This window comes from Microtus ochrogaster, chromosome 16 (genome assembly GCF_000317375.1).
Source record: "Microtus ochrogaster isolate Prairie Vole_2 chromosome 16, MicOch1.0, whole genome shotgun sequence".
Classification (NCBI taxonomy): Eukaryota; Metazoa; Chordata; class Mammalia; order Rodentia; family Cricetidae; genus Microtus; species Microtus ochrogaster.
The window spans coordinates 51,333,988-51,355,532 of NC_022018.1; positions in this window are offsets into that span (position 1 = coordinate 51,333,988).

The window sequence follows — 21,545 nt, forward strand, 5'->3', positions numbered from 1 at the left end:
TTTAAAAATGTAATGTATAGTTAAGAAATATAGGTTAATAGATAATCATCTATAATAATCAAGCTTGTAGTCATGTTAGTTTTGTTTTCTAGGTATATAGAGATATATTTCAGTTAGATAGGTATTCTTCAAATCTTTCAGAGACCTTCAGAATATGGCATTTAAAAATGTTTTAATAGTTTAAGACTTTTCATGACAGTGAGACACATCTGCTCCTGGCATCACCAATAACTTCAAGAGGATGATGAGCATTGAAGAATCTCCTTATGGAGTATAAGTATAATAAAGTACCATGGGAGCAGTTATTATATATTGTTTTAGGGAACAATGCTGAAATGCTGTATAATCTCAAGAGAGAAATAATTATTTTTAAAAATACTTTTGGTTTTATGGAGTTTTTTTAGCCATTTGGGCAAGAAACTGCTCTTGCCTGAACTGCTTGATATTATACTGTATGAACTGGACAAAGGACCCACAGAAAAATGATAGCTAAAGTTGTCTAAAAAAGGTGAGAGAGTCCTTCAGGGTTCCTTCTTCATGAAAGAGATTGCCAGACATTCTGCAGGGCATAGAAGAAAGTGACTGACAAGCTTCCAATATAGGTGGGACTGTGTTTGAAATTTCCTGCTTCATGGAAAAGTCTGACAGATACTATGGGCCTCTGGGCTGAAAATTAGATTCTCCAACAGTACAGAAGGACTTTGGGTAACTGTTTAGCAGTGAGATGTCTCTGTCATTTCTGGAATTTTGGAAGTTGCCCACAATGCATGTCCTGTTTACTTAGGTAATATTATGTCCTTCTGGTGTCTTTGATGGATTTGAAGAATAAATATTTATAGTTTTCCTTAGTTATGATAAAAGATAAAGTAGATATAAATATTATAGCTATAATTCTGTTTTGTTATATGTAATTTTTCTGCATTAAAATTAAAACCTTTCTTTTTTAAAACAGAAAAGGGGAGGTGATGTAGAATTCCCCTCTGTATGCTGTGAATACCATTAGTTAATAAAGAAACTGTCTTGGGCCGGGCGATGGTGGTGCACGCCTTTAATCCCAGCACTCGGGAGGCAGAGGCAGGCGGATCTCTGTGAGTTCGAGACTAGCCTGGTCTACAGAGCGAGTTCCAGGACAGGCTCCAAAGCTACAGAGAAACCCTGTCTCGAAAAACCAAAAAAAAAAAAAAAAAAAAAAAGAAAGAAACTGTCTTGACTTGTGATAGGGCAAAAGAGTAGAGCTAGGTGGGGAAAACTTAACTGAATGCTGAGAGATGAAAGGCAGGGTTTAGAGACGCCATGTGGATGCCAGAGGGGAAAGATATGAGCTGCTAGCTGGAACTTTGCCAGTAGCCTAAAAGCTTTGCGGTAAAATGTAAAATAATAGGAATTGGTTAACTTAATATGTAAGAGATTGCTAGGAATATGCTATAGTGATTGGCCAAGCAGTGATTTAATTAATACAATTTCTGTGTGGTTATTTCGGGAGTCTGGGCAGCTGGGAAATGAACAAGCAGCCTCTTACAACAGACTTTCAAGTTGTTTTCCAATTGATTTGAGACAATGATTTGTTAACTTCTGTGGGGTAGACACATTCATCATGACTCATTGCAAGATCCCTGAGCAAGAGAACCGAACTGGTGGGAACAGATGTTACCACTTGCTCTCTAGAGCTGGAGTAAGCCAGTTCTAACACTCCCTGGTATGCTTGGAAGACTACATACCTTTCTTTTCTTTTTTCTTCACCCTCCCCCAAGATCCATACACAGAGGTTCCTATAATATTCCTGTGGTGAAGTTTATTTTATGAAGGGGGCACAACTGGAGTTAATAAGTCATTATCTAAACTCAGTACTTTTTGATGCAATTATTTCTGCAAATCAGAGCCCACTTTCAGTTCACATTTTCCACTCACAAGTTTTGACAATTTTTTATTATTTCTTCAAGTCAAGAAGTTTTAACTTCTCACTTATAGAAAATATTTCTACGTATCACTTTGGCAAGCTGAACTGATATCATTGCTGTGCTTATATTTAGGTCTAATATAATTAAGTCAAATAAAGAACACTAGGCGCAAGTGCAGGAATACTGTAAGCCATCCTTCCAGCTGGCACAGTTGCTGAGAGACAGTTAGCACACACATCCTCTCTCCACTGGACAAAGGGATGAGTTACAACATGGTGGTGAAGGCAGGAGAGTCTGTCATTCTATATAGAATCATGCACAATTAAAAGGCATGAATTACTTTTGGAATTTTCCATTTAACATTTCAAGTCAGTTGACCTCCAATAATGGAGTCTATGGGAAGTGGAACTCCAGAGAAAGGGCAGGGGGTTACTGCAGTCTAATGTGGAGAGTGACGGAGAGATGAATTAAGATTCTCGGGAAATCAATAGAAAACATTAAGTTGTCTATAACCTACATCTGGGCCTTGGTAAGGCAGGAAGGATCCCTGTTACGGCAGATACTGCAAAGTCAGAAGAGTGGGCCAAAGTCTAGAGGAGTTGAGTTCATGCCACTCTGGTGAAATGGAATCAAATAAAGGAATCCTATGGGACTCAAGGACCTCAGCAGAGGTCAGCCCCAGCTGTGCCTCTCTCACAGACACACTGCTCTCTGTCCCTGATGATTTACAAGAAGACAAATGATCACAGATGAGATAGGAGCAAACTCAAGAGCCCACTTGTTCCATCTCAGAGTAAAACCAAGATCAGATGTAAGGCAGGAGAAAATAAGAAATGGTTTGAGAGCTGTTAAAACATATTATATCCCCAAATCAAAAACTGAAGTAGAGAAAGGCACTGTTTCCTTAAAAGATAACATAAATAATCCAAGTCAAAGGAATGTCCAACACAAGAAGCCAAAGTGGATTCTGCAATAGTGCTTTGAATTGATGGATGAATCCAATAAGGACTTGTATTCAATAAAATGAAAAAATTGCAGCGATATAATAAAAGATCAGAATGAGAAGGAAAGGAATTTGTTAAGAATGCAAGGGGCTGGAGAGATGGCTCAATGGTTAAGGGCATTGGCTGCTCTACCAGAGGTCCTGAGTTCAATTCCCAGCAACCACATGGTGGCTCACAACCATCTCTTCTGGCATGCGGGCACACATGGAGGCAGAATGTTGTATACATAATAAATAAATAAATAAAATTTTAAAAAAAGAATGCATAAGTATAAATGGAACAAACTAGAAGCAACAAGAAATAAAACTCAGAGGGGGATGGGAGAGCTTTATTTAATTTCAGTAGATAAAAATAGAGACAATAAGCTTACAATACTTGGCAAGATGATAGATACAAAAGCTATAATCCACCCTCTACAAAGCAGCTAATTAATATTCCCAGAGTACAAACCTTTAAACATAGCACAGAAAATAGTCAGAGGTGTAGGAAAGGAAAATTACCTCATAGTGAATGAAACTTGAAGTTGGTATTTTTAGCATATGTTAAGAAAACTTGATAGTATTAAACTTTATTTTTAAAAACTCTGAAAAATAAGGGAAATCAGTGAAGAAAGGAATCGTAATAATGATTCCATATACATAGGAAGAGGAGGATGGAGAAATGATTCATGTCTAAAGACTCTTACTGTTTAAATGGGAAGACTGGAGTTAGGATACCAGTACTCACACAACAAGCCAAATATTCCCCCACATTCCTGGAATTCCAATGGCACCCTCTTCTGGCCTCCATATACACATAGACCCAAGTCCCTCCCCCCACACACATATAAACATGTGCACATACACATGTGCACGCAGAAATAAATAAGTAAAATACAAAAAAAGAAGAAATAGTAATCAGATAATGACCCAAGTACATCACTTAAATGTGACCCTAAGATAAAGCCATTGCAGTGATTGCTATTAAAGTAGCACATTGAAGATAGATACATAATAAACCATCACAAATGAAATTTCATCAGAGCAGTAAAGTCAGAAGAGAAAGGACGTTACTAATTATTTTTCATATATGATAATTAATGATAATCGAAATTAAAACAAATTTAAATGCTTTCCTTCTGCCTGTAACTTATTGCTGAGTTATTTTTTCTTTATATTTTGAGTGATCACTTGGTATCTTTTCATCACATGACTAAGGATGTTCTCCAATTCTTTCATTCACTGTGTTTGCTTTGTTCCCTCAGTAAATTCTTGTTGAATTATTTAGAAAAAACCACATCCAGCATCTAGTAGGGTTAGAGAGTTGGTTCAGCAAGAGGTGAAATCCCAGAACTTGGATTGGGTGGCTCATAATCAATGTCACTCCAGCGCTAGAGAATCCCACGCCTTCTCCTGAATCCTTTGTGCTCCATACACAGATGTGCAGTCTTATACATGTTTACACATAATTAAAAGTAACAAAATCTTTTAAAAATTCGCTGCTTTCTTAAGTATTTTTGGGTCTTGTGGGATTTGTCAGGGTGAGGGTACTTGCTCATCTTCCAGAGGACCCTTGTTCTATTCCTAGGAGCCACTTTGGGTGGGCTCGCTGCTGTCCGTAACTCTAGCTCTGCAGGTCTGACGCCTTCTCCTAGCCTCCACAGTTACCCATACTCACAAGGAATATATTTACACAGACACACACACACCTACAGATAAATACAAATTAAGACTTTAAAACTATAGCATTTATGTCAGCACTCAAATTTGAAATTCATTTGTATTTTCTTCTCTCATCTATATATTTCACTTCTCAATTTTGCTTTAAGTTTCTCTCATTATATGTCACAGAAGAGTAATGATTTTTATTTTAAGTAAAATAGAAAACAGTTTCATTAGAGTCATATCAATTTAAAATCACCAGCTTAAAGTTTTAAATTTTAAAACTTTCAATTTCCAATGTAGTTGGGTTAAGTTCCAGTGATATTCATCATCACATAAGATTGTCATGACATTACTTCAAAATTATTTTTGAAAAATTAATCATCTGAAATTCTCATTAAAGCTTCATAGAACATCACTGGGAAGTACAAGAAACTATACAAAGTCTCCATTTTTGTGAGTGAGGACAAAGAAGATCAGCTCAGGAACTCCTGAAACTCCCCATGATACTGGGATTTGCCCTTATTCCTTTGCCCCTTCCTGGAAATACATAGTTCCCTTTTCACCAGTTTTGTTACATTTCATGTCTGTCTTTTTGCCCTCATTTCATTTGTTTGCCACGGTGATGGTGTTTGGAAAAGGATCGTGTAGGGAAAGACTGAAGAGCGAAGTGCAGTGGGAGAAGGCTGATGAGGTTTCTAGGAATAAGCATATAGTGATGTGCATGAATTAGTATATCTATGTCCTGCTATAAAAACTAGAGCCATACTCTTAGTGATGGAGTCTGTTAGGCCAGGAAGTCTTTCACGGAGCCCTTCTTCATGTCATTCCTGCAAGACCAGAAGACCTCCTTGATAACTTTCTCATCTTCATAAGTATCCCAGAAGTCATCGACACTAAGGAAGAGAGGAACTATAGTTCTCATTGTTGCTCTTCTTTTTCCATTGACTTGAAAATTCCATGTCTTGCATTTGCAATCCATTGGGTAGAGCCAGTCATAGTGCCTTGAGCTGGCTGCAGAAGCTGTGTTCAGAAAAGGGGGCAGCTAATGCAATCCGGGAAGCACTTATTGTTGCCTCCTTCACGGGGCTTGAAAATGATACAGTTGTTAAACCATCGAGTATAATAGCCCTGGGACATTAAAATAACATAGAACACAGAAGAATTTTTATGGCAAATACACAATGAGAGAAAGACAAAAAAAGACTCTAAGTAAATTGCTTACCTAAAAAAATGCTAAAATAAGCAATACTTCTCTAGTTTTCGTTTGCAAATTTTGCTCATAGTACAGAAGATTGGGAGAAAATGAAAATGAAGCAAACAAGCCACACAGCAGCACTGAGAGCCTTAGAAGAACGAGTTGTATCGATATTCCAAACTCACTATATACCAGCAAATTAGGTAACCTGAAAGGAACAAGTTCCCCATAGGCTAAAACTATTGACCTAGGAAAAAAGGAAACTAAATTAAATCACTATTCCACAAATTGATCTACATAGTTGAAATAATCCATATCAAAATTCTAGTTGACTGATATTTGAAATTTGGCAAATTGATTCTAAAAATCACCTCATATCATACACAGAAAATGATAGCAGAATAAATTTAAAAAACTGAAATAGCCAAAGACTATAAAAATATAAAAATGGAAGTAAACTTCATGATCTCTGGTTCTGACATTTAATACATATGTAATATTTTTCAGGAGTACAAGTAATAACAAAAACAGGCATCAGACTTAAAATTAAAATTTTTTACATCAAAAGAAATGAGCATTCAAATGAAAATATAAGCATTTAAAAACCATGTGCATATGAAGAATATCGGGAAGTTGGAGGAAAGGTACGTGGGAGGGATTGTAGGGAGTAAAAGAGAGACATAAAATAGTTATTCTTTAGTTAAAATAAAAAATACACAAATAAAATATTTAAAAAGAGGATTCAGATTGCTGAAACAGTTCTTACTACTCAGTGACAAAGAGGAAGAGATGTGACTAGACAGGTCTTCAGCAGAGATGCACAGATAGCTGTAAGTGCATGAACAGCCTCAGCATCATTAGTCACTAGAGACCTCTGAGCCAAACCAGAATAAGAACCAGTTCACCCCAACACAATGGCTCTGACCAGAAATATCAGTGTTGTGTTTGCTTGTGTCACAGACGAATGATGTGCAACTCTCGTGTACTTTAAATGATCTCTAGGTTCCTCATCACTCCTTATTTCATGTAAATTGCTATGCTAGAAATACTTTATACAATATAAATATGTCAACAGTTGTAACCCTTCAGTATTTAGGAAGTACAATCATATTATATTGTCTAGGAAATAATGCAAGGACACATTTAGTACAGCCACAAAGTTGTTCAAGTATCATTAACTGGATGTTGTTTGAAGGTGCAGATGCAGAACTTGTGAATACCGAGGGCTATCTGTACACATTGTATATGCATGGATGTTTGTAAGACACCTTGTCCTTAGCTACATAAAACCTCAGTAATGAAGTTAGGTGGTACAGAAGCAATGCTAGCTTACTCTGTTGTCCATGCTCAGTCAATTGTTTCCACATTGGGAAGTCCTCCCTGGATGGTTACATCACTGACTTATTTGCTCATGTGTGCACTCTTACAGACATCCCACCCCACATTGCATACTTCATGATTTAATGCCCATCCATATTTTTTAAAGATTCTTTGATTACTTATTTATTTATTTGGATGTGTATCGGGGGTTTTAGCCCGCACGTGTGTGCACATACCTCAGCACACACAGAGGCCAGAAAAGGGCACCGCACATTCCTATCATTTTCTACCTATTCCTTTGAGTCAGCATCTCTCCCTGAATCTGGGGCTCCTGTTTTCTAGACTAGCTGGGAGACAGCAAACCCCAGTGACCGTTTCGCATTTGTCCCCTCTAAGAGCTGAGATTACAGGTGTGTGAGGGATGTCCCGCTTGTGAAATGGATGCTGGATTCTGAGCTCCCGTCCTCAAGATTGAGAAACAGGTATTCTGGCTCCCAAGCCATCTCCCTAGTCCATGCTTTAATGTTTGAATGAATAAATTTCACTGTAAACCATAATGATACAAATGCCATGGCAGCTGGTTGGGCAATGTGATCAACGTGAAATCAGGTACGGCAGAGCCAAACATGGAAGTCAGCACTTTAGGTTAGAGAACCATGAGCTTGCATGCTGTTCTGAACTCCTTAAAGCAAAGTGACTTTTCACTGACAGTATAGGTTTATATTTTGGGTTGACAGAAATTGAATCCCAAAAGTTTGAAATTTCTGAGCAAATAGTATTTTGTCAGCATACTGTCAATTCAATAGGTGTAAAACTCGTATTGGAAGTCACCAGGGGCCTCAGCCTTCCCACTTTGTCTGCGCCCCTGACACAGAACCAAGCTTTAAGTAGATGGACCCACATTCGAAATCAAAGTTGTACATATTCTTTTTATTGCAGCAGTCACATGGCTGCATCTGTATTACTCTCAATTCCCATCTATAATTACATGACAGCTACCTATCAAGACTGTAGGGTTTAAGAAAATGTTCACATTTATGGGGTGCTTCTAAATCCTGAGAGTGTGTGACTAATTAGTCCTATTGTTTTAAATGATTGGTAAATAGATAGACGGATAGACACTGATAAGCTACAGTGTGACTGAAAAATGTACTGTTTTCCAAATGTACTGAGTCTCTTTCAACTAAATCCAAAATAATAGAATTAACAAACAGATACCCCATTGAAACGTGCAGGATCAAGAGTGCAGGGTTAAGAAACACGTCCCAAGAAGGGATACAGTACTTAGTGTTTTAGTCAGTATTACTGACTGCTCCAAACAGTCATGGTATTCAATTGGTCCTTAAACAGGACTCCTCTTCTGCTGTCTCCTATTGCAATTATGTCTACCAGTGTGACACCGACCAGACGGCAGGAATCGACTGTGTACCTCACACCAAGTGCTGAAGCAAACCTTGACATACACACTGTCTCATTTAAGACCCATGGAAATCCTATGAGATAAATGCTACAAACGCAGACGTCAGTGTTGAGGTAAGAAAACTGAAGCGGAGTCAGTATCGACAGTGTGATCACACACCTCGTAGGTGACCAGGATGGAATTTCCTGTCTTACCTCACTCACAAACTCAGAGTCTTTACCCATCTGCCGTTCTTGCTATGCAATGATTAGTGTGCGGATATTACTCAGATCACATCTTATCTGGCCATTTTCTTCTTCAGGACCTCAGGAAAAAGATATGTCTTGAGGAACCAGCCAGTTGTGGTTTCAACCTCCTAGTTCCTACGATATCTGCCATCTGTAGAGACTGAGGGGGACACTCTTTTTTTTTTCATATCTTTATGTTTTATTTTTTTTATTTTTTTATTAATTTATTTATTTATTGAGGATTTCTGCCTCCTCCCCGCCACCGCCTCTTCTCTCTCTCCCCCTCCCCCGATTAAGTCCCTCTCCCTCATCAGCTTGAAGAGCCATCAGGATTCCCTGACCTGTGGGAAGTCCAAGGACCGCCCACCTCCATCCAGGTTTAGTAAGTTGAGCATCCAAACCGCCCAGGCCCCCCCAAAGCCAGCACGTGCAGTAGGATCAAAAACCCATTGCCCTTGTTCTTGAGTTCTCTGTAGTCTTCATTGTCCGCTATGTTCAGCAAGTCCGGTTTTATCCCATGCTTTTTCAGACTCAGGCCAGCTGGCCTTGGTGAATTCCCGAAAGAACATCCCCATTGTCTCAGAATGTGGGTGTACCACTCGCGGTCCTGAGTTCCTTGCTCGTGCTCCTGAGGGGGACACTCTATACGTGGGACTGAATGAGGGTGCAGGTGATCTCCTCTTCCCCTTTATTCCGGGCACACTATCCACTTACTATGTTCACACTGAATACGCATGACACGAGAGGGAATAGCCAATCAGAAGGAGCAGCATTTGAACCTAAGCTTAAGACGTTTTCAAGTTTTTAATTTGGTGCAATAACCATGGAGATGCAATAATCATAAAAGACACTTACATCATCTAGCAAAGGGGTTTTCCCGAGATTATGTTTTGAGGATCACAGGAATTGATTTGAATTAGTTACCAGAGAGGAAAAAACCCCAGAGCCAAGGGTCCTCAAAGCAGTTTTATCTAAAAGTTCAGGTGCGAGTCTTGTGCAGCTTGCTGGTCCTGGGAGGCATGAATGCACAGCTCTAATTTTCTTGGAACAAACATACACTGACATCATGTTAACCATGCTCTTCTCTTCCCTTTGTGTTGTAGATGTTGCTTGGTTGGTAGACTCTGACATACATGTGCGCCATGCCTTATGATCCCTAATGCCACATAAATCAGGAGCGGTGGTGTATGCCTGTAATCTGAGCACTCGGGGGGCAGGGAAGGAAGAAACTCAAAGTGCAGTGCGTCCCTGGCAGGATTTTGAGTTTGAGACCAGTGTAAATTATGTGAGACTCTTCCTTTGGTTTTTTTTTCCTTTTTTAACATTGTCTGCAGCCTTATCAGCCTGAATATACCCAATCTCATCTTTAAAAATGGATTTCTTTTCTCATTACGTAGCTCAGACTAGCCTCAAACTCATGGTGTATGCCAGGCTGTCTTTGAACTCATGATGTATGCCAGGCTGTCCTTGATCTCTCAGCATTCCAGTCTTATCCTCCTGCGCATGGATCAGGTTTATACCAGAACATGCATAACGCATGCACAACTCAGCATGGTGTTAATACTATTTTCAGATGAGAAGATGATGCCTTGAGATGGATATGTGAAGGTAAAACATTCGTGTGTGTGCAGAATTCACTCGAGGAAAAATCAACATCTACCTTTATGAAGAATAAGGAAGCTGGTTTCAAATGCCTTTTCTAAAATGACACAGTTTTTAAAAAGTAAGAAGGCAAGCAAAGATCAAGATTGAATTTCTGAAAATCAGTTTATTGAGCTAAAACTGAGAAAAGATGCTGACTGAAGGCAAGAAGAAATAAATTCCCACGGATGAGAAAGGAATTATCAATGTTGATGAAGAGATACACACAGAGCCTTCGATGTGAGACAAAGAAACCCTCACATTCAGACAGGAGGGGAAGACTAATAGCAACATCCAAGCTGAAATAATCCTTGAATGGGGTACATTCTTCTCCTTCTTTATCTTTTATCTCTGGTCTTCAGCAAAGCCTTGAAACGTGTGAAGGACACTGGCCCAAGCTTTTGTGAGTCACACTGGTTTCTCTCTACAGCTCTAAGATATTACTAACTCCGCCTATAGGTTTTCTTCTTTACTTCCCCTCTGCTGCACCAACATACACTGACATCATGTCACACTGTGAGTGTGTGTGATGTATAATACGCACATGTTCACGCGTGTGTGCCAGTGTAAACACATAGTGTCCCATTTTGTGGAAGCCAGAGAGACTGATGTCTGTTGTCTCAGTCTACAGTTCTTTACCATATATATATGTGTGTGTGTCAAATATATATGTATATTTGTATGTATATACATATGTATATCAAATATATGTGCATATGTCAAAAATATATGTATATGTATGTATACATATATGTACATGTGTATATTTGACACACAAATATATATATTTGACACGGGGTCTTTTACTAATCCTGGAGTTCATAGATTCACCTGGACTGGACTATCTGGAAAGCAAGCCCCAGAGATCCCCCTGTCTCTACCTCCCCAGCCCTGGGATTACAGAAACGTAGCGCCATGTCCAGCTTTTTGTACCTGCTTTGGAGAGCGGTCCTAACGCCTGCACAATAAACACCTTACAAATAGTGCAGGATCGCCAGTCCCCGCCCCTCCTCTTTTCCTATCTATCCACAGCTGGAGTAGACCCACCTCCAAGTCTCTGTAAATTCGGTCCCTATCCGGGAACAGCTCTGCAAAGGTCAGTTCTCAGGGAGCTGATGCCATACCCCCATCTCATCCTCTCCTTTCCTGCAAATCGCCAGTGTTTATCTGCACGTTAGTACTATGTAGCTTCTGCCAGCAGAAGCAGCAGCTCTAACCACCCAGCACAGCCCACCCTCAGCATCTTCCTGGGACATATAGCCACAATTTGAATCATGGCCCCATTTGTAAGTTAGCCTCAGATGGGGATTATGTATTTCTTTCTGTTCCTTTTTGTTCCAATGGAGTTAAAGCCAGCAGGGAATCTTCATTAAAATTCACCATGAGGCCCATTTGTTTGCCATTTCCCTTCCCCCAAGTCTCATATCCCTCCTACCCTGCCGTGAACTATGCAGAACAGAGGAATGACCCGTGGAAATCTCACTGCCACGCTGAGGTGCAAAACCCAGAGAGATGCTGCAAGACGCCTGCCTGTCAAATGCAGGTGACAAATATTTACCCTCCCTGGATGTCCTCCAGGTAGTTTCATATTCAGAGTTTCATTTCATTCTCTATTTTAGGAAAAATAGCCATTGCTGCTGGGCAGGTGCAAATACTATCGACATTTGGAGCCTGTCTAGCCTTGCGCCATCAGCTCTCGCTGCAGACTGATACAGGAAGGCATTGCTGGTGGTTGTGGCGGTTGTTGGCTATTGCGCTCTTCCTGTCGGTCCCAGTGAGATGCTCCCGTGCCAGCACCATACTTCATATTCATCTATAGGAACATCTGGCCCATGTCTAACATTTAATTTCCACACCATTAGAGTCAAACAATACATGTACATCAGTAGATAATGTAATGCATTATCACGCAAGGCAGAGAGTAGCAATTTATTAGCCTAATTTAAAATAGCCTTCAGCAAAAAGGAAAAAAAATTACTGCATCTTAATTCAGAGTTCTCAATGGAGTGACATGTTTTCCAGCAAAATTCAAAGGTACGTAATCAGAAATGCTTTGGAAAAACTTTCCAACATGTGTTATCGTCTACCTTGTTCAAGGGTGGAACAGCCATTCTGTTAATTTTTTTTTTTATGTTCTCAACCAATTTCATCCATAATAACACAGAGAGAGATAACAGCCTTTGGAGAAGAAGGGAGAAAACCAGAAGTTTCTTGGAACATAAGTAGACCCCACACATATCTCTCTTAGGAATCACAACCTGAACGTGCAGGCCACTTAGGACCCGCAGAAGGAGAGAGGAAATTGCTTTGGGTATGTCATATTCTGCTCATCAAGACATTTTCATTATGACTTTAGGTTACAGATAATGCATATGGAGAGGCTTTGTCTTTATTGGGGAATATTATAACTTTCATGAGGAATTAAGTGATGTTATCTTACAAAGTAGCTTAAGCCATGCTGCCAAACAAATGAATCATTGTTATTAAAATGCAGACATATTCAAATATATTCTCGGTTATTATTAATGAAATCAATTTCTGTCCTCGAACAAACATGTCTGATGGAGAGAGATACATGGGGCTTATAAACACTGACAAGCACTTTCCCATCCCACTAACTGTTACAAGTGGAAATAATCGCATATATTTATAGCATGTGAGGGAGCATAAATCAGAAGTCTGTGATGCTTACCGAAGCAGAGTCAGAAAGCTCATGGCATGTGACAACTCTTCAAGAATCACAGGGAAAGTGTCATCTTATGGTTCTTGAGCAGAATTAATATGCCATTTGAACCTCTCTTCTCCCAACAGCAAACAATGTCCAAGGCCCGAGTTTATGTTAAGTTTCACACTGGTTTTTATGGCCTCACAGACGAATGAGAGACGTGAGAAACATATACATACTGAATCAGTAGAGACTTGGTAGAGCCATGAGACAATGGAGACAATGCTTTGGTAGGGAAATGAGAGAGGGGGTGTCTAGGTGCCCCAAAACAAAACCATTTCAAATGGTGACAAGATTTTGAGCTGAAACTTGGAGGGTGGGCTAACATACGATGCTTCAGCTTGGAGTGTCTGACCTACCCATGGTGCAGCTGTGGTCAGAATTCAGGAGAAACTGTGCTTGGAATTATGAATTTAGTCATTCTGAGGTAACAGCATGCAATGAGCTACTCTCCAAAGGTTTGGGCAGTGGCAGGGGTTGGGGTGGAATTCCCAGTTCCCAGGCAGCCATGTCATCCTGGACACTGTGCTATGCTGCAGGGAGCAAATTGCAGGAGACAGTCAACTTCCTGTCCTTCTGTGAGCCACCTTTTGACCCCAGCAAAGAAGGCAGGCCATAGGAGGCCAGGAAGTTGAAAAAAATTCAAGAAGAGGAGGGCAGATCAGATGTACCTTTTACATGAGCACATTAGTCAGGCAGCCACTGATGGGCCCCCAGGCACATGGGCAGCATACAGACAGAATACAGTCCACAGGGAGGGAGGCACAGAAACCTACAGACAGATACACACAGGCAGACTGGTAAAGGCAGAGGCTCAGGGAAATGGCCCCACCTCTGATCTGAGGACCATATTTATACAGACCTACACAATGTGGTACTTTGCCCAAAATAATTATATAATAGATGACCTCACTTGGGGTTCGTTAAACTATCCAGTATCAGCGGTCTTGTAATGACTCCCATGTTCAGAGTAAGTCAAGTTTTGTGGACGCAAACCGGATCTTCATCACGTTGTCTGAACATATATTGGCCTTGTTCCTGTCTGCTGTGAACACCTTTATTCCCCTTTTCTGTCTACTCTTCTTAGTTTTAGTCTTGAGTACTCCAAACCCCCTGAGAAGATATAAGGAAGAACCTAACTACATCAAGGACTGAAGACTCTTTCTCTAGGCTGTGGGCTGTCGTCTGTTGAGTGGTCTAGACGAGCCTATGAAGAAGATGCTAAATTTTAACCTGGTTTGTTACAAATCCAACAGTCAATCTGAAACCTCTGAAAAAGAAATGAGCCAAATTTGTGTTGACAAAGTATCTCTAATAAACGAGGCACAGTTCTTTACAGATTTATATATGAATTCCATTCTTGGAATGTCTTGGAATGTTACTATCTCTATGCTACATCTGAGAACCTGAAAGGGGTGATGTAAAAACTTACTCAAAGTCACAGAAAAATAAAAATAGAAGACACTAGGATTTTAATCTATGCTAAGGGTTACTCTACATCATGACCTTTAGGTCATGACTCCTTTAGAGGGTCCAATGACCTTTTCACAGGGGTCACCTGAAACCATTAAAAAATGCAAGGTATTTACAATATGACTCATAAAAGTAACCATATAGTAGTTTTGAAGTAGCGGCAAAAATAATTTTTTGGTTGGGAGTCACCCCGACAGGAGGGACTGTATTAAAGTGTCACAGCACTAGGAAGGCTGAGATCACACAAGCACCAAAAAGCCATCAGGGCAGGAGGCTGGTGGGGGTGACAGATGCACCTGTTTCTGTTAGCGCCTGCGAGGAAGGCATGAAGAGACCCCGTTTCTCTTCTCAGCAGCACATACAATTCTTTAAACCTCAGGCAACTGTCCAGGTACTGAAATTTTGTTTCATGGCTACAGCTGCTAAAGCATTGATTATGTGGAGCAAACTCTCACGCATCCCCAGCTTATAGATCAACACTACAGTTGTGGATGAGTCTGCAGGGCTTACTGGGTGGGGTGGGTAAAATTCAGGGCTTTTTTTTCTATCTGAGTAAGCCTTGAGTACCAGCCCAAGAAGATTCTCGGATCCTAAGCCCTGGTGAAGACACTGTTGTCATGGTGATGAACTAGAATATTTTCTATTTATTCATTGCCTTATTAAAAAGAAATTACAGGGCTAACAAGATGGCTCAGTGAGTGACTCAATAACTTGGTGAGCAGTCTCAAAGACGTTTGCTATCAAATCTGATGACTTAAGTTCAACGCCTCAGGATTTGTGTGGTAGAAGGAAAGCTCCAACTCCTGCAAGTTGTCTTCTGAACTTCCCCTGCACACCATAGCATGTGTGTGCACCAGTGTGTGTGTGTGCACTCGTGCACACATGTGCATGCACACACACACACACACACACACACACAATAAAGTGCAATGAAAACACTAGGTTAACAAAGCTTTTCAGATAACATATGCAATCAGATAATAAACATAAAGTATCAAAAGTGTGTTGGGTTCTTAGGACTCGTTACATCCTCTGGACTTTACTCAAAACAATCATGCTAGTTAGGTATCAATATTAAACCCATTTTATCAAAAAGGTTAGGAAATGCGAACGATGCTGAAGGGCCTAACTAAGAGTGACCAAGTGATGCATGAAAGATGTAGGGCTCAAGCTGAGAGCTATATGAACCCAAGTAGCCATGTTAATCAGAAAGAGAAGCCAGAGTGATGTTATAACTTGATGTGATGAGTAAGACTTTCCTGCTATACCAGATACAGGTTGCACTTGAAACGATCAGAGGTAAAACGGAGGAAATCTGTTCCATCTCTATTCTTAATATCTGTTGCTGTCATAAATTAATTGTTCAGGACAGTATGACCAGTGAGAATATTCTCTGGGTAGTCTTTGTGTAAAGGACCTTGCGTACTAAGAGCTAACATTGCTGAGCATTTACTCCAAGGTAGTTTATATGCACATTATCCTCAGTATCTATCATCCTATGGCTATTTTCATTTCGCACTTGGGAGAGGTGAAACATAAAGATGATGCATAACAAGTTCAAGGTCACATAATAAGAAAGTGGTAACATCAGGCTACACTCAGGCAGACAGATGCAAGCAGGCCTTGCAATTATCTTTATTCTACACTCCTTCCAGTGAGTACTTTATTAATGATTTCTGCTGGTTCCATAGCGATTTTTCTTATAGCATCACTAAATATAGGCATGGCTTCAAAGGGGTTGATAATTAAAAGAAGATCACTCAAGGGCTACTGTAACAGATCAGAGGCAGAGATGTCTTGGGCTCAATTTAGGGATAGATTTCAGAGGCTCCAGAGCATCAGTTCTCAACAGGGTGCTATTTCCACAATCAGCAGGACTGGTTATGGGAAGTAGCAAGTCTTAGACATTACACTGTTACGATGCTTTCCAATGGGGCGCAGTACATAAAGGGATGATATATAAATATATACAGTGTCTTGATATTCACAGTGGTCATGAGAATTACTACTGAAAAGCTTCTGTAGGGGATGTGGTGGCTAACCTTCATTGTCACCCAGAAGACACCCCTCTGGGCATGTCTGGAAGGGTGTTACCACAAAGGCTTACTGAGGGAGACCCACCCTAAATGTGAGTGTTGCCATTCCATTGGTTGGGGTCCTGGACTGAGTAGAAGGAAGGAATGAGGTAAAGCAGGAGAATCCATTGCTCTCTCTTTCCTGGCTGTGGGTACAATGTGACCCATAAGAGCCTGGTCATCAAATCTACAGCAACCCCTGCCATCATCCTTCCCTAGCACGATGGACTGTGTCCTGAGCCATGAGTGTGCCTTCTTTCTTTAGGTTTATTTTCTAAGGAATCTTGTCATAATGGTGAGAAAAGCAACTAATAGTAGAAGGGAGCAACTTTTTTTTTTAAAAAAAACAACCTTTAGCCGGGCGATGGTGGCGCACGCCTTTAATCCCAGCACTTGGGAGGCAGAGGCAGGCGGATCTCTGTAAGTTCGAGACCAGCCTGGTCTACAGAGCTAGTTCCAGGACAGGCTCCAAAGCCACAGAGAAACCCTGTCTCGAAAAAACAAAACAAAACAAAAAAACAAAAAACCTTTAAGATACAGTAATCTAAAGAACAGGCAGTCAGCTTCAGTAGTCTCCAGGTTACTTTTAGAACCCACCTGTAGGTTTCACGTCTTCAGAACATCAGCATATTTTTGGTTGTATACTCTGATTAAGAATCTAATAAAGAGGTTTGATAACAGCTTAAACACAAGTATCAAAATGACCAGGAAATCTGTGTCTAGTAAAATGAAAAAGGGCTTTATGAGTCCATGTAATATCCCTCCACTAGGACATGGATATTTATAACATGGGTCCTCCATTCAAAAAGGAAAATAGGACTCTTAGATCCCAGGAGAATTTCTATTCAAACACAATGTGTGTTCTTGCTGCCCAAGGTGTATCTCAAAATAGCTCCCTCTCTGGCTCCTGCATATCTAAAATGATTTCTTTGCACTGGCCGAAGTGTCATACATTCAGATAAAATCAGATGATCAAATATTGGGCTCTTACTGGTGCTTTCATACATACAGCCCTCTGTAAAAGTTCTCTTATAACAGAAATTTTGTATTCTTGTGCTGATTTTACAACTGTGTTGAGCTCTGGTTTGGAAATTACCTGTGGTCAACAAACCAAGGATTTAAGTTCCAAAGCACATTAGACTCATAAAGCCGGGTCAGTCAAACCCTGAATCCCTTAGATCAAAATCTACAGACAAAGAGAAAGTGCTTAAGTTAAATCTGCCTCTGGGCACCGGAAAGTTATGGGTTGGTGGGTTTTTATAAGACTACTTACTATGCTGCTCAATTATAAAAGAAAAAGCAGTTACCATAGCAACCCCACATCTAATGATGCTTATGCTACCTCTGAGCTACATAGCACCTTTTTCTAGGGACACATTGACCAGTACAGCCTGCTGTGGGAATTTTATGCTTAATGTTAGGCTTGCAGGAAGAAAAATGCATTTCAATATCATGAAATATATATATATACACATATAATCATAATTTAGAATACTAAAATATTATGACAAATTATCTCATTTTTGTTAGTTGTTTTAAAGATCAAAGTGGTTTTTTTTTTTTACTGAACTTAAAAAATAAAATGCATTTAAGCATTTAATGATACCACATATAGGGCTGGGAATATCATTTGGTTGGGAGAAAGCCCTTGGATCAGAACCCTGAACCACACCAATGTTTGGGTAGAGTGGTACATAGGTGTAAAGTCAGCACTCAGGAGGTGGAGGCAGAAGGACCAGAAGTTCAAGGTCATCCTTGGCTAGATGAGGAGTTCAAGGCCAGTCTGAGATACTTGAGACTCCCATTCCCAAAAATAAAATGAGAGAAATTATGTGTTTTCTCTGGGTTCTCCAGAAGAACAGAACAGGGTGATTGTATATTAAAAGGAATTGCATTACACTGACTAGACTAGAGTAGTTATGATCTGGGTGGTCCAATTTAGAACTAGCTATCTCAAACTGGAGAGGCCTTTACCTCATCACTTGTAAAGTCCATGAAGTTGGATGACTCAGCAGATCCAATCTGGTGCTGAAGGACTGACGGATTCCTAGGGAGTTGCTCATCTTCAGTCTACATCAGAAACCCAAGGAAACTGGCTCAAATATCAGTGAAATAATGCAGGAGCATCATGGAAGATGACCTTGCCAGTGAGAATTATGTTAATAATTAATAACTTCTGGTCTGAAAAATATAAAAGCCCATGCATCTAAAATATAAACCTCTTACATAAATTAGTACTTAATTATAGAATATTGAGATAAATAACAGAGACTACAACCTCTTTGTCTCAATTAGTTTTTTAAAAAGTATCTAAGATAATGAGGTTGAATCAAACAAATATTTCAAAGTAAAAGCAAGCATTTCTCTCAATTGCATGTTAAGAATTGAAGTCCAATCCAATCACAAACCCTTTGATCTAGAATCTGTCCTGCCTATAAAATATGCTAAGGCAAGCAAGGGTGACACAAACCTCGTGAGAGTAACCAGTTGACATTTGATTTGACTTAAGGCACACTCCTATAGGTGGAACCAATATCTGACTCCTCAGGTGACCAGGAGCCAAAGACTAGATAGCCCAGAAACCTGGGGTAAAACCAAATACTATTGGTCTTTAAAAAAAAGTAACAATAAAATGACTCCTGATGTCATTCTACTCTACTCATAGATCAGTGTCTTATTCAGACATCATCAAAGAAGCTTCTTTCCACAGAAGATGGGGACAAATGCAGAAGCACAGCCAGACATTACACAGAGAAAGAAAAACCGTTGAGCACACACAGCTCTCAATGAGATGTCTCCGTCAAATAAATCCTCTCAAAGCTCAGAGAACCCATCAGAAGAGGGAGGTAGAAAAAGGAGGAGTAAGACCGAGGGGACAGAGGATATCAGGAAAACAAGGCCATCTAAAACACCTAAGCAAAGCTCTTATGAATTCACAGAGACTAAAGCAGCAATCATAGGAACTAATGGGTCTGTAGCAGGTCCCTGATTATATACTCTACTTTCTGTGGAGCACTTTGATGAGACGCCTGAATGTGGAAATGAGTGGGTCTCTGATTCTGTGCCTTCTCGCAGGGCTCTTTTGCTTTTCCATTGTACTGCTTTATCTAACTTCAATATGCTTTTTGCTTTTTCTTATTATTGTTTATGTTGTTATTTTTTGTTGTTATTTCTTAGACACCTGTTCTTTTATAATGAGAAAGAGAAAGGGAGTGGATCCAGAGGGGAGAAGAGATGGGGAGGAACTGGAGGGCGTAGAGGGAGGGAAACTGTGTTTTGATTATAATGTATGAGAAAAGAATCTATGTTTAATAAAGGGGCCAAAGAACTGAAGTGGGACTGAATCTGTGCTTTTAAACAGCAGGTGACCATTTAGCAATAGACGTCTTAGTAAAGACGCCATTAGATAGCTGGTATTGAAGACCAAAATTCTTCTAGCCCAGATACTTTGAGGACCCTTTATCCAAACCCAATGGCCACATCAGAAAGAAGTACCCATTAAGACTGAAGCGATATACTGTGTCTTCCTTGCTCCATGTAAAGGAGATATTTATAGCTTGCCATCTGCATTTCCTCTGCTTCCAAAAACAGGACCTAAAGATTCAACAACTGCTCAAAACTTATATGCCTTTAGCAATATAGAAGCTACTTTTCTTAAAATATTTACTAATTTTTATTTTGCATACCCATACTTTGCCTGCATTTATGTGTGTGTACTGTGTGTTTACCTAGTTCCTGGGGAGGATAAAAGAGGGCTGAATTCCCTGTAATGGCAGTTCGAGACAGTTGTTAGTTGCTTTGTGGGTGCTGGGAACAGAACACAGGTCCCCTACAAGAGCAATGTTCTTAACCGTTACATCATCTCTCCAGCTCTAAAAGTTCTTTTGAGTTGAAGGTCTGCTGGAAAGAAAACTGTGCTAGTTGGAGCATGTTCATGCTTTCATATAGAACCAGCATAATAAATACTATTTGGACCCCCTGGAAAGCTCATAAAGCCTATTTGATCTAGGGTGTAATGAAACTGCTTTAGACTTGTAATAAAATATAATTGGCTACAGTACATGTGTAAGGCAAAACATAAGGCTGGAGGATAAATCATTTTTATTGCAAATGCTAATACTTGAGAAATTACATTTTATTTCCACTAAAAATAGTTTAATTAGAAATTTGTATGACTTTGAAGAAAACTTTTGAGCCCCTTCAAAAATGTATTCAATAAGCGTCTCTTATTATAGTATTATAGTTCTTATTATTATAGTATTCTATTATTATAGTATTATAGTTCTTCAAGCTACCAGAGTAGAAAAAAATGACAGAATTAAATAATACTCAGGTAAACAATAGCAAAACTAAGACAAAGACAACCTTGTTGAAATAATGTTTAATTAATGCAGTTGATGGATAGAAACAAAAATTAAAACGAGAAGGCAGGAAATTTATTTCTTATTCTGAAATTTATTTTTTAGTTAAACACTCTTTGTTAGCTAGGTATAGTAGGTTACATTTATAATTACCACACTTGGGAGGCTGAGGCAGGAGAATTATCATGAATTTTAGGACAGCCTGGGCTACATAGTGAGTTTCAAGAGTAGCCTGGAATATGAAATGAAATACAGTCTAAAGAAACAGCTACAACAAAATACCACAATAGGAACACCATTTCTGACACCAGCAAGGCAGCAAATTAAGAAGATAAAATATCATCTCCCCTTAAAAATGCAAATTTTGACAACTGCATATAATGGGAAAACTGTTATAGCACTCTGTGCAGCACAGACACTGGAAAACTGTAATAGTGTACAGCACAGACACTGGAAAACTGTTATAGTGTACAGCACAGACACTGGAAAACTGTTATAGTGTACAGCACAGACACTGGAAAACTGTTATAGCACTCTGTGCAGCACAGACACTGGAAAACTGT